At 33.6% G+C, this 15,046-nt stretch overlaps 1 protein-coding gene across 20 annotated transcripts in view; it reads right to left on the reverse strand.

Annotated features, from left to right (window-relative positions):
• Positions 1 to 15,046, reverse strand: part of CHL1 (cell adhesion molecule L1 like) — a 273,073-nt gene that overhangs the window by 237,399 nt on the left and 20,628 nt on the right. For 5 of the 20 annotated variants that reach the window (XM_074284088.1, XM_074284083.1, XM_074284069.1 and 2 more), the window contains exon 2: positions 6,200 to 6,292. The exons of the other annotated variants lie outside the window; for them this stretch is intronic. The gene's annotated coding sequence lies outside the window, so the exon portion shown is untranslated. The remainder of the gene's footprint in view (positions 1 to 6,199; positions 6,293 to 15,046) is intronic. 20 annotated transcript variants of the gene reach the window in all.

Genomic DNA, 15,046 nt, shown 5'->3' on the forward strand with positions numbered 1-15,046 from the left:
AAGCAATTCCTTTTGTTCATACACAAGACAGTTTATGAACCATTTCTGTAATGCTATTCTACTATTTGTTTCTTTTTTCGAAGTGTCGCTCAGCCTCCCCTTAATTTGTTTCCTCAGACTTTTATTGTTTTGTGTTTGTTTTCTGCATCCATTCCTCCAATCTTCACATAGAATATATAAGTTCTTTGGGTACTCATCTCACAACTTCTTAGGAAGATCGAATGAGATGATATTAGCAAAGACAGCACAGGGTCTAGAAATAATTTCATTGTGTCTGACTCGTCATGACGCCATTTGTTTCTTTGGCAAATAGTGTAGTGCTTTGCCATTTCCTTCTCCAGATCATTTTACAGATGGAGAACTGAGGAAGATAAGGTGAAGTCACTCACTCAGGATTACATAGCTAGCAAGTGTCTGAGGCTGAATTTGAACACAAATCTTCCTGATTCCAAGTTGGAATTACATCCACTGTTCTATTTAGTTACCTCTGAAAGAGTGGACACTATACAAATGCTTATTTCCTCCTCAATTCCCTTCTACATTTTTCCTTTCTGTGTTTGAATCTCTATTACTGAACCTAGAATCTAAAACCTAGAACGTAAGTACTTGATGAATTTTTAGTTAATGAATGAATTTATGAATGGAAGAATGAATGCATCTAAATGCTATAAATATTGGTTGTGAGTATAAATCTTAATCATCTTGTCTCTAAGTTAGATGAGCTAAATGCCTGGTCTTCAAATAACTATAATAATAATTATGAATGGAAAAGCTAAATTGATACTACCTTATTCAATACTCCTATTAAATGTGGTTCATTGTGTTTCACACAGACCTATAACTACAGTGAAACTACTGGATCATTTACCCAGGATACTGAATTTTAGATGGCACCAACATTATCTTCACTATCTCAACAGGGACAAATCATTGCACTTTCCAAGAGCTTCTTACTCCATGTAAACTTGCACACTGAGTTCCAAGGATTTTTCCCTCTAAAACGAAATTGCTTTGAACCTAGGACTCCAAATGGGCATGACATCAAATATACAAGTCTGTACAATTTCTTCTTCATCCAAATAGTAAATCTTTGAGCAGAATTTAGACAGAGTGGTAAATTAATTCTCTGCTGACAGTCACATTCTTCTAAATAATATGGAGAAACCTGGTGAATGAAACAAAGCCAAAATACATTTGCTACCCACGCTACTCTATGTTTTGTCTCTGCAGCTTTTCCTTTTATACAGCCTCTTTTCTATTCTGACACTGCCGCTACTCTGGTGTAGCCTTCCATTACTTCACTCTGGGATTCTTGCAATAGTTGGTTGGGTTGGACTCCCTGCATCAACTCTCTCTCCACTCCAATCTCCCTACCTCCACTCAGCAGTCAGACTGATCTTCCTAAAGCTTTTTTGACCATCTCACTTCCCTAATCAATAACCTCCGTTGGTTCCCTATTGATTTCAGGATTAAATATAAAATCCCATATTGTAAATATAAAACTCCCAAAGACCTGAATAAATACCCTGACTCTCTCATATTTTTTCCACTTGGTTCACACCATTCTCTACCTTTCAAACTCTATGATCCAGTGAAATTGACCTTCTGACTTTTCTTTGTAGCTATACTGTTTCTCTCAACTCCAGACATTTTCACTGGCTAGTCCCTATACATAGAATATTCTCCCCTTCCAATATATGTATTTCCTATTCTCCCTGGTTTCCTTAAAGTCCCATCTAAAATTTCTACAGAAAATCTTTTGTGATCTTCCTTAATAATACCTTATCTCAGAAATGACCTATTAATCTATCTATATATATTTTATTTGTGCCTTAATCTACTAGAAAAAAATGGCAAATCACTCCACTATTCTTGACAAGAAAATCCCATGGACATTATGGTCCATGAAAGTGACAAGAAGTTGATTTGACTGGACTAAACAACAGCAATAATTCTGTTTTTTAAATAATTATTCACATGTGGTCCTCCCTTTTAGACTGGAAGGTCCTTCAGAGGGTAGGGACTTTTTTCTTTAAATTATTTGAATAGGGGATATTGTTGCTGTTTTTTTCTTTATATCTCTAGTGCTTACTATAATGTATGGAACACAGTGATAATAAATAACTAATACCTGTCAACTTACTGACTTATTAACTATTATAATTGACTATTTCTCCATGTCTGCTCTGATTATTGAAAATTGCCTGTCATCTAAAAACAACTTTGCAAAATTAAATTGCATTATTTTAAGGGTTCAATGTGAAACTTAAGGGAAAATTTCAAAATATTTATTTTTAAAAATATATCAGTACATATCTCAAAGTGAATCTCTCCAAATTACTAAAACAAAGAGGTCAATAGAGCATTCAAAATTCACTTAAGATTTTTACCATTGAGACTTCAGTGAAAAATGACTTGCATCTTATATACTTATTGCTGAACTGTCATGAGAATAAATGAAACAGGTTCTCCAAGGGCAGCGAGAATAAATCAGATATCTCCTCCAGGGCTATAGGTGTTTACAATTGAGCCTCACTTCAATTTGGCTGATAGCCTAGAATTTAATGAAAGAGGGATGCTTTTAGACCACACCCATTAGATCACAGGTCTGGAGCTGGAGGGATCTCAATGGTCAGGAGGTTAGCAGTCAGTCCACAAGCATTTATTAATGGTTTAGTATATTTAAAACCCTGTGCTAAATATTAAGGGTTGAAAGGCAAAATAATAGCTAAAAAATACACATATTAGGTGTGTGACCTTTGGGAAATTCCTTTATCTCAGTTTTCTCAACTGCAAAATAGGGATGAAAATAGCATCTACCTCTTAGGGTTATCTTGAAGACCAAATGAAATAATATTTGTAAAAAGAGCTTAATTATGATGCATTCCCTTTCCCTAAAGATTACATTCTAATTAGGGAAGAGAATTCACAAAAAGAATCTGAAAAATGGAGGCAGGTGAGAATTTATAGATTCAGAGACTATTTTATCCAAACCCTTCAGATCTTACAGATGAGGAAAATGAAGCACAACAATACTAAATGACTTGCCTAAAACTATACAAATATCATCAATATGTAAGATTTAAAACTATATGTTCTACAAAATTGATTGGATCAAGGTCACCTAGTTAGCATGTTTCATAGGAAAGAATTAAACCTGATCCTTCATAATTTCAAGACTGGTTTTCTGACCAATAACCATAACAAAACTAAAGCCAAACATTCAGCAATGCTTGTGCATAAGAATACAATCCCCAGCTTCTCTAAGTGAATTTCTTGTGCTCTCAAATGAGACAATGCAGGCAAAGTGCTTTGCAACTTTAAAATACAACATAAATACTAGTTGCTAGAATTCTATTTCCTTATTCTATTTTTGTTTCCTATGCAACTTAGATGCCAGATATATTACAAATTTCTTGAGTGTAAGGATCTAAGTATCCCATTTGGCATCCATCACTTATATATTGCCTCAGTAGATGCCCTATAAATGAATGAGCCATGCAAATGTCATCTTACCACATCTCATAACTGTGAAGATATAGTAATTAATGTAAACAGAAAAAAGCCATTAGGAAAAGAAATGAAAACTTTGCACACTTTGGCAGTTCAGTGGATAGAGCCCTAGGCTTTGAATCAGAAAGATGAGTTTGAATTCCAACTAAGCCACTTATTATCTGGGTAAATTCATTTAAATTCTGTCAACCTCAGTTTCCTCATCTGGAAAATGAAGTGTCTGGGTTCAGCAATCTCTAACATTTCCCTGTAGCTCTCAAAGTATGATCCTAACAATAAGTTTTCTTTTTGGCTAGTTTAAAAATGGCTCTTGCCCTAAAAAAGGATGAATTACACAGTATTTTCTCCTTTGATTTTTCCAGATAATTCATAATGGAGAAGAATGTCAGTTTTTGTCATCCAACCCTGATTCTATTTGTTGTTATTGAGTTGCTTGAATTGCATCTAATTCTTCATGACCCCATTTGGGTAAACTTACAGGAGTGGTTTTCTATGTACTTCTCCAACTCATTTTTTCAAATGAGGAAACTGAGGCAAACAGGGTAACATGACTTATCCAGATTCACAAAGCTAGAAAGTTTCTGAAGCCATATATGCTCATAAAGATTATTCTTCCTTAACTGTAGGCCAGACACTTGATCCATTATACCACCTAGCTATCTCAATCTAACTCTATACATTTTGCTTTGTTTTGTTTTGTTTTTGAGGGGAAGGAGATCTGTAATTTTATTAGTCTGGCAACTTTCAAATGTAGAAAATCCCTCCAAAAATCATCAATTCATCCACAACTTAGGATCATAGATTTAGAAAATAAAGGAACCATAGATGTCAAGGCTAAGCCATTTAATTCATTTTCCCTTTGAAAACATTGAGGACTAGAAAAATGGTAAGACATGAGGAAAACAAACTTTCATGGCTAATATATAGCAAAGAAAGTGTTTGTGCCCAGTTCAATTTGTTTTGATTCCAAAGCATTTTTTAACTAAACAAAACTACTTCTTCGTGGAGTCTTAGATCTGACTGGGACAACAGAAAGGAAGGACCTGAACAGTATTGTCTCTACTAAATACCCACAATTTTCCTCCCACTGGATTTTTATTTTATAGTGAAAAGACCTCCTTGTGTAGGTCTTGTGTAGAGATTCTTTTTACCAATACAAATAAACATTTAAACAATTTTATAAATTAGTTTACCCTAAGTGACTGTGAAGTTAAAAGACATGTCACACAGCTAAAAAGCACCAAAATCAGATTAAGTTACTTAGGGACTTGTTGCTTTGTACAGAGTAGGCCATAAGAAATGCAATTATATAGCAAAAAAAAATTTTTTTCCCCTTTTTCCTCCTGCAAATGATTTCTAAGCTGAGGATCACCCTCACCTTGCTGCAGCTAATTGAACCCAAAGAGTTTAGTCTAAATGCTTAAGTGCATGAATTTTTATTTTAACTTAGCAGCATTCTTGGCAATGTGTAATCTTGCTTGTGATCTTGCTATTTATAGAATAGTTTTCAATGCAAGTCTTTTTATGTTTTCTCTAAGATCACTGAGCTCATCTTTTTTTATATCACAGAAGCCTTCCATCAAATTCATATACCCCAACTTATTTAGCTATTTCCTAATTATAAAAAGCCAATAATAGATTTTAATAACTACTTGCTAAATAAATGTATTAATAAAACACTTCAATTTTGTAAACTAGATAAAATCCTAAATATTTACTATATTTTCTCTTATCAGTGCTAAAAAAAAGTTTTTTCAAATGATATTCAACCATATATCTTTTCCAGTAAGAAAATAGTATTTTATAGAATTGTTCAATAAGCCCTCAAATATCTTATTTCATTGACACTAACCATAAAGAAAGTTATATATAATAAGCATAATAGTGAAACTTGATTAGGCCTTAATAAATGCCTTTTGATTGAGAATAATATTTTAATCATAAAGCCATTTCTTTGACTTCTAGATATTAATGTAACATTGCCATAGAAGCAAATTCTCCTAAAATATATTAATTTATTCTTTAAAGTTCAAACTAGATTCATGTTGCTTGACTTCCTAATGGAAATAGATCTCAAAATTCTACATTGTTTTGTTCTTTTTAGGTTCCTAAGTCAGAAATCCTTCTTACAGCATATATTACATCAATTTCTGAAAGCACCTGCTACAGGAAGACAGGAACTTTTGGTGGCATTGACTGATTCATGGGGACACTAAATAAAACATTAGCTGGTATGTTGAAAGTCAGGAAGTATTTGGAAGTCATAAAATTGCAAATGTGAGAAGCAAATTTCACCACTGAATGATTCAACAGATAGCAAGGAGACTTTCCATGACTTAGGCCATATTTTGGGGAGATCACCCACAATAAACAAAGACATTTTATTGTCATTACACACATGGCAAAGCAATATGTAAGATATTGCTTTTTTTCCCCTTGCTCAAAATCTGATGCAGTACATAAAAGAAATTTCTGAAGGCTTTTGCTTTATTCATAAATGTGTTATAAGAACTGTACTCCTTATAAGAAAATAAAACCTAAGTAACATAGTCACAATGCAGACTGGGAAAAGAAAAAGTTCTCTTTCCATTTACAGTCACAGTTTCATGCTTTGTTTCTTTCTACATAATAGCTCTTTAAAAGAGATGCATAGTGTTTTAGGAGGTACCTTAAGAATCAAGTTTACCTGTGTTCAATTTCCAACTGTGAAACATGCAATCTGTGTGATCCTGGAATAGTCATGTAGCATTTCAGTACTCGCAGCTATTTCTCTAAGACTCTAAATAATGAAACAGATGTAGATCAGCATTATTGAAGGGCATTCCCTATAATGATAAAAACATAGGTCTTGAGAGAAAATAAGAAATAAAAATAAAATAAAAAAACTTGTAGGGCATAATTACAAAAGAAATAATGTGTTTTTTTTCAAACACTATTACAAAATCTAATGAATCAAACATTCTGCCTTCCTTCTGAATTTTGACATTATTTTTCTAAATACATGCCATGTGCTCCTTGTGGGCAGGGAGTATATACTTTCATTTATCTTATTTAGGATTCTCAGAGACTAGCAACAATGAATGCTTTATGAAACGAGATCTCCAGGGATAGTGTGTGATGTCTCTAGACAGAAATACATCATTTAAAGTCACACATATGAACAAGTGCATCAATAGCTAATCAGGACTACAGAAACCAATTCAAATATTGTGAAAGATTTAGACAAGGAAAGAAAACATAAAATATTATACTCATAGTCTAAAATCAATGCAAATTGACTTAAACATAGCTTTGGAGTTCTTAACCTTAGTTTTTGTCATTGATGTCTTTCAAAATATAGTAAAAAAAAACATATTTTCCCATAATAGCATTATCAAATGTATGAGATAAAATAGGAATACAAAAGAAATAAATTTCATTGAAATTATTATTTTCTATCTATCATCTAATGTATTGTGTGTATTTCAAACTAAAAAATCTCAAGCCCTATGACCCCAGATTAAGAATTATTGCATTAAATAGACAATTGGATATATAAAGGCAATGAAAATAATCCCCCCTTATTTGCAAGTTTCAAAAGCTTTAATATAGAGTTACCACAGTCGCTGAGAGAATGACTATAATTCCATGCTAAGCTTAAAAGTTGCTTTAAAAAGGAATAAAGCAGTTTATAGGTGGTTTGGAACACTCTGTATAACAACATTTGTACTTATGCCCACATCTTAACCTCACTACAGAATTGTGAACTAAATGTGAGTAAGAACCGTTTAATATACAGCATGTAACAAAATTTTTAGAGAAGTTTTAAGGTGATAAAAAGTTTAACAATGTATTAAACTTGTTCTATGCCCTATATTTTTATAGTTTCCTTTGATGCTTAGTACAATGCTTAGTGATAATAAATATTATTTGAGTTTAAAAGAAATGAATTTAAACCCCATTTTGTATTAATGAGTACTCAATTTTCTTCCATTCTATCCAATGTTCCTCCTAATACTTCTCTCTCTCTCTCTCTCTCTCTCTCTCTCTCTCTCTCTCTCTCTCTCTCTCTCTCTCTCTCTCTCTCTCTCTCCCTCTATGTGTCTCTCTGTCTCTCTCTCTTTCCCCATTTTGTATGAACATTCTATTAGGAAGAAAACAACCCAAATGTCACCATGATGCATAAATAAAGTATGAGAGGAATTGGTCACTAAAAAACATGAGAAAAGAGCTTACTGTTCTTCTCTTGCTGGGGAAAAAAGCTGCTGAAGAATATCTAGGCCATGCCCACTAAATTCATGATAAATCTTACTATTTGATATTTGGCCTGCATCCTTCCTCCTCTAGCAAATTTTACAAATTCACAATATGTCCCTTATACAAAGAACCTAAGAATCACAAATATTCATCCTTGTGGTTGCCTAGAACTAGAAGGCATCCTGAAGGTCAATTATTCCAAACCCATGAGGAAATTGAAGTTCATTGTGGTACAATCCTGGACTTGGACTGATTAAGAGCTGAGTCCAATAACACCCTAATGCTTTCTACCTCTATAACTTTGGACATGTCACTTAAACTCAAAGTACTTCTGTTTCCTGTCTCTGGAGAGTTGGACTTGGTGGCCTTGAATACCCTTTTGTGATCTAAAGCTATAACCTTCTGAGGTCAAGTGACTTGTTTTAGGTCATAGAGGTAGTAAATAGCAGAGAAGGAATTTGAACTCTTAAGTTATTTAACTCCCAAAGTCAATGCCCTATTATGCCACCCACACACATTTTCCCTTTTTCTTCTTTAACTTACAAAGGTGCCTATTCTATAAAGCATGGTGCTGCCCATTTTTTCTTTTTTTAATTAAACTTTTTTTTTTATTTTCAAACATATACATGGATAATTTTTCAACTTTGACCCTTGCAAGACCTTGTATTCCTGAATTTCCTCAACTTCCCTCACTGCCTCCCCTAGATGGCAAGTAATCCAATATATGTTAAACATGTTAAATTATATGCTAAATCTTATATATATATATATGTATATATATATATATATATATATATATATATATATATATATATATATATATATACATATATATATATATACATATATACACACATAATTATCTTGCTGCACAAGAAAAATTGGATCAAAAAGGAAAAAAAAATGAGAAAGCAAGCAAAGAACAACAAAAAGAGTGAAAATACTCTGATGTGATCCACACTCAATTCCCATAATCCTCTCTCTGGGTGTAGATGGCTCTCTTCATCACAAGATCATTGGAACTGGATTCAATCATCTCATTGTTAGAAAGAGGCATGTCCATCACAATTGATCATCATATATTGCTGTTGTCATGTGCAGTGATCTCCTGGTTCTTCTCATTTCATTTAATATCACTTCATATAAGTCTCATCAGGCCTCTCTAAAATCATCCTGCTGATGATTTCTTATAGAAAAATAATATTCCGTAACATTCATATACCACAAGTTATTCAGCCATTCTCCAACTGATGGGCTTCTAGTCATATTCTAGTTTCTAATCACTACAAAAAATGGCTGCCCCACATATTTTTGTGCATGTGGGTTCCTTTCCCTTCTTTAAGATCTTTTTGGGATATAAACCCAGTAGAAGCACTTCTGGGTCAAAGAGTATGGGCAGTTTGATAACTTTTTGAGCATAGTTCCCAATTGCTCTTCAAAATGGCTGGATCCATTCACAATTACACCAACAATGTTTTCCTGCATTCCCTCCAACATTCATCATAACTTTTCCTGGCATCTTAGCCAAACTGAGAGGTATGCAGTGGTATCTCAAAGTTGTCTTAATTTGCATTTCTCTGATCAATAGTGATTTAGAGCATCTTAATTTATTCATCTAAAAGTTGTTCATATTCTTTAACTTTATTTATCAACTGCAGAATGGCTTGAACTCTTATAAATTTGAGCCAGTTCTCTATATATTTAAAATGAGGCCTTTATTAGAGAACCTATAAATGTAAAAATGTTTATTGTTTCCCTTCTGATCTTGTCTGAATTAGTTTTTTTTTTTTTTTTTTTTTTTTTGTACAAAACTTTTTAACAATATAATCCAAATTAACTATTTGATGTTCAATAATGAGTTCTAGTTATTCTTTGGTCACAAATTCCTTCCTTCTCCACAGATCTGAGAGGAACTATCCTATTTTTTTTTTTTTTTAATTTGCTTATAATATTATTCTTCATGAACTCATTTAGAACTTATCTTGGTTTGTGGTGTTAGGTGTGGATCAATGCAGAGTTTAAAGGGCTGAAACTATGAAAAGGTGCTGGGGAATCAGACAATGGAGCACTTAGTTAATTGCCCATTAGACAATGACTCTATTAGCATATGTTTGGAAAACTGGCCCTTCTCAAGGTTTGGTGCTCCCTCAATGTTTGGTGTATACAGATAATTGTAGACAAGGATTAGAGGGTGTGGTGAGTCAAGTCATACTTACTTGGCAGCAGGATGAGGAGGAGAAAGGTGGAGATTCTGGACTCCAGAATAGAAAAAAGATCTTTGGCTAAAATCCTGACAGTTTGCCTGCTTCTCCCCCTAAAGACCAAGAACTTTTATTTATCCTGACTCTGGCTGATCCTGAGGACTCCAGGGAGCTAGCACAGACTTAACATTTTGGCACCTGACATGGACTAAGGACCCTAAACCTAGTTTCTGTCATACTAGTTTCCAATTTTCCCAGCAGTTTTTGTCAAATAATGAGTTTTTATCCCACAAGCTGGGGTCTTTGGGTGCGTCAAATACTAGATTGCTATAGTCATTGGCTATTTTGTCCTATGAACTTAACCTATTCCATTGATCCATTTCTTAGCCAGTCACCAAATGATTTTTATGACCCTTGCTTTATAATATAGTTTTAGATTTGGCAGAGCTAGTCCACCTTCACTGATATTTTTTTTAATTAATTCCTTTGAAATTTTTGACCTTTTGCTTTTCCAGAGCTTTATTATTATTTTTCCTTTATAAAATGATTTCTTGGGAGTTTAATTGGTATGGCAGCTATCCAAAATTCTTGATTGAAATAGTATTTATCATGTCTTTGCCTTCTTATCCCTTTCTGAGAACACATGGGAAGAGATTTGCTAAACTCATAGTCTGAGGGTATCCACTTCTTTTTCCCAAAAGCTATCGTGGAGAAAAAGGGTGAACTTACATTACTTGTTAACTTCCTTCTTTGCCTTTTTCAATCCTCCTATATTTCCCAAAGTCCTTCTATTTATCTCTTTCTTCTCAATGTGTCATGCTTCTGTCAATATTTGGGCAGTACATGGGTAAACTTTTCTATACATCAGAGGATCTTGTCTATAACTCAACTCTTACCAAACATGAGCAAAGGCTTTTTTTAAGCTCATATTTAAATTGAAAATAAAAATAGCATACATACATACTATCTTTTTAAAACTTGAAATATTCTACAGTTAAGTTTTCTACATCATAGGGGTCAGGGTCTTACAGTCTCCTGAGATCTGAAAAAGTATAAAAAATTTGTCCTCCCTTTGCACCAGAGAAGTCTGAATTATTATAGTAATAAAAGATAAAATCGGTTGATATTATACGATGCTGAAAATATATTTTATGCATTTGTGGGTTTCTAAACTTTTTTTTCTGTTACATCTATCTGTACATCATGCTGTCTGTGGCTTTCACAAAACTCCCTCAAAATTCCTATTTAATTTCTTATGCTGACCCATAATATATAGAAATGGAGAAAGTTTCAATGTAGAAGAGTTAAATATGATGGGTGTTGAGGTCCTTTTAAGATTCTGACTGCCCAACCCCCATGGCTGATCTTGATTCACAAATCCTGGTCAAAAGTACCTTTTGAATATCCGGGCCCAGCCCCACTATCTGCTCAGCTTCCCCCAGCCCTCACCTGATCTGAGCTAACTGGAAAGCCCACCAAGAACTTGGAGGTACCGCCCATCATCTTCTAGGTATAAAAGATCCAAGCGGAGCTCTCTCTTTGCAAGAGCCCTCCCCGCCAACACATGGTATCCTTCCGACCATGTAAGAGTTCCTGCCCACCCAGTGGCCACCTTTGGCCCTGTCGTCTTTCTAACTGAACTTTACTTCTAAATTTCTACAATAAACCTTTTATTTATCAATCTAGGTTTTTGGGTCTGTAAATTCATTTACAGGGGACACTGCGCTTCATGGGATTATCTTACTATCTATCCACCGACAAACGGGGTTCCCCCTTTCCTTTCACTAATTAAATATATATATATATATATTATATAGTATTTTATACTATATAATTTTTTCCAATGTACCTTATTATGTTACTTTTGTATACATAGGCTATTTACAAGAGTAACATAATAATATTATATATTTATATTTTTAAGGTAGGAAAGAAGGAGGGAAGAAAGGAAGGAAAGAGTGAAGGAAGGAGGAAGAATTAAATTATGAATATGCACAGAACTAGGTGTTAATAGGTAAATTTAATTCTCTTTAACTTTGACATTGAAGATGTGACTTTGAACATGGATGAGATTTAAGTCTTCGCCAACCCTAAATTCTCCATGCAAGTGTATTTCCAAGTGCTTATCATAACAGATCAAGAAATTGTCTGATGGATTTTATTCAAATATTTATTCAACTCTTCAAATAATTTAAAGGATTCTAGAATTAGGCAGTATTATTTGCTTTATTAATCTGATGGTCCTCAGTAATTGCATAAATTATGATCTTTCCTATAATGGTCCTTGAAGAATTAGGCTTGTAAATGTCAATGGTATCATCTATAAATATGTTGATTAAATAGCCATTTACTGTTAAGTATTGGATCTGATGCTGAAGGGCATTCATTGTCTACCTAGCAAACTGCCTTACATATAGTAGTATTTGTCAAAAGAAGGATTAAAGGAAGAAAGAAAGGAAGGAAGAAGGGAGGAAAGGATGGAAGACTGGAAGCAAAGAGAAAGGGAAGGAAACTACCTGATCTAAAAAAAAAAAAAAATTGAAGATATTCAGAGAAACAACCCTCAGATTTTTCCCTTTAGGTCTACACATATATATGACCTCCCTCCCCCCTGCCCCCAAGTATCATCTAATGTGATGAGCTGATCTTTGACTTTTCTGCCTGAATTTGAAAAACTCAAAAAAATGTTAGTGTCAAATCTCTGGAGTTTCTACTGAAACTTACATGTTATCTAGGCTTTTGGGTACTCAGTGAGCCACAATTTAACTGGATAACCTTAATGGGAAACTTCAGGCTGTGGCCATGGAAATTATTTTGAAATAAAGATATCTTTCTGATTCACAAAGGAAGAGAAGCTTCAGAAGACATATGTTTGAGCATGTTAGCCATGTACTCAATAAATTCCAATTGGCTCCCTATTACCTCCAGAATTAAAAATATATTTCTCTACTTGGCATTCAAAAAAATTTTTTTTCACAGTTGAGACCCTTCCTATCTTAATAATCTTCTTAAATTTTATTCCTCTCTGGATGACCATCAACTGGGAAATACTGAACAAGTTGTGATATATGTGGTAATGAAATATTATTGTGGTATAAAAAATGACAATCAGGATGATTTTGGAAAAATCTGAAAGACCTACATGAATTGATGTAAAGTAGAGTAGGCAGAACTAGGAAAATGTTTACATTTTAAAATAACATTTTAATAAGTGAAAAATACTATCTTTCAATCTGCATTCAATTGCCATTAATTCTTTTTCTGAAGGTGGATAGCATTTTTCATAGTTCTTTGGACTGTTTTGAATCATTGTATTGCTGAGAATGTCATATATATTTATGTATGTATATACATATATTATACATACACACACACATATATATGTATATATATATATATACATATATTATACACACACACACACACACACACACACACACACATATATATATATATATATATATATATATATATATACATATATATATATATATATATATATATATATAAACTTTCCTCCGTTAGGCCTCCTTTCTCCATTTTATAACCTGTCACCAATTATTTCTTAATCTTTTCTTATTCAATGGGCCTTCTAAGATCTTTTCTCACCAACCTTTCAACAAAGTTCCCGGTTCTGGCCTGAATCATCTAATTGCAAAATTATCAAAATCTTTCATCACAGGATCTCTGTCTTTGGAAGCTTTTCTTTTCCAATCAAGTCCAAATGTCACTGCTATAATCCTTTCTAGTGTCACTTTAAACATGATACTACTTGCCTTTTTTTTTTTTTAAGCTCACCCTGCCTCTGTGTTGCTCCATATTACAAGTAATTGTCACATTTAATTGCAACATTCTGCCTGCTTTAGCTTTTGGTGTGGTCCTACCCTTATTCCCATAGTTTTGAAGTTTCCATTGCTGTCCATTCCTAGACCAATCATCCATTGCCCACAAGAAAAGACATTTCCCTCTCTTCTTTCTAGTCTTACATTCAGAAAACACAACTAAGTTAAATGAAAGTGAGAAGACTCCAAACAAAAATGAATCTTTTCAGTCCTGTCTTTTTTATGAATGACAGTTTGCTTTCTATATCTTATTTGTGGAATTATCAAATGCACATGATTTTTTGAGATCTGATTTTTACATGTGTTCCCACATGAAATCATATGAAGAGGAGTTTGTGGCTTCTGGAAAGTCCTTTGTTGTAGTAAATGGTGGATAATATGTGAAGATAAGTGTGTACATTTGTACTAATTATTTTTGGGTCTACCATTTTCACAGCCTGTTTTGCTAAGGATCTGAGGATTGGCTCAAATCACAAGCCAGATTGTCTAGACCTTTATTTCCCCATGAAGTTTTCTCTGGGGAAACTCTGATTTTCTCTTCTCAATGAGGACTATAACAAAAGATCAATAATTTGCACTCCACCCCCTACCGCTAAATGGATAAGGATGGCTGACCATCTTAAAGACAATCCTACCAAATGGCAAGAGGGATTAAAGGTCTCAGAGCTCAATGGAGGGTTCTCCTAACCCTGATGCTCTACCTGCTGTTTCAAGTAACAGCTCTCATCACATGTAGTTCCCAGATTCTGCCCATATTACTTGTACTTCTCCATTCAGCACCACTTCTAGGAATCAATATATCCATGCTGCTATTGAATTACTGGGGAATATTAACTCACAGGGAACAAATATCCTGTCTAGTATATTGTAGACACATTAATAATGATGGAACAATTGTTTGATGAGTACAAGTTCATATTTGATAATCACCAAAAACTCAAATGACTAAATATTTAGTAGATAAAATTCAATCCTTCAGAATTTTGCATAAATTGTTTCACTCTAGCATTTAAGAATAATTTATCACATCTTTTTGCTTGCACACAAATCTCTAGGTTATTTCTTTTTCTAAAATGAAGGACAGCTTGTGTAGTTCCCCACTGATTCAAACATATACATAAAATTAATATGCAGTGCATATACCTTGAGAAACTTTACAGAAGCAGTTTTCAGGCATATAGTGAATTCTCAATGTACAGTTCAAGAAAATAAATTATGGAATTCATGTGAACTAAATTGCAAAAGGCAATGAAT

Source organism: Sminthopsis crassicaudata, chromosome 1 (assembly GCF_048593235.1).
Source record: "Sminthopsis crassicaudata isolate SCR6 chromosome 1, ASM4859323v1, whole genome shotgun sequence".
NCBI lineage: Eukaryota > Metazoa > Chordata > Mammalia > Dasyuromorphia > Dasyuridae > Sminthopsis > Sminthopsis crassicaudata.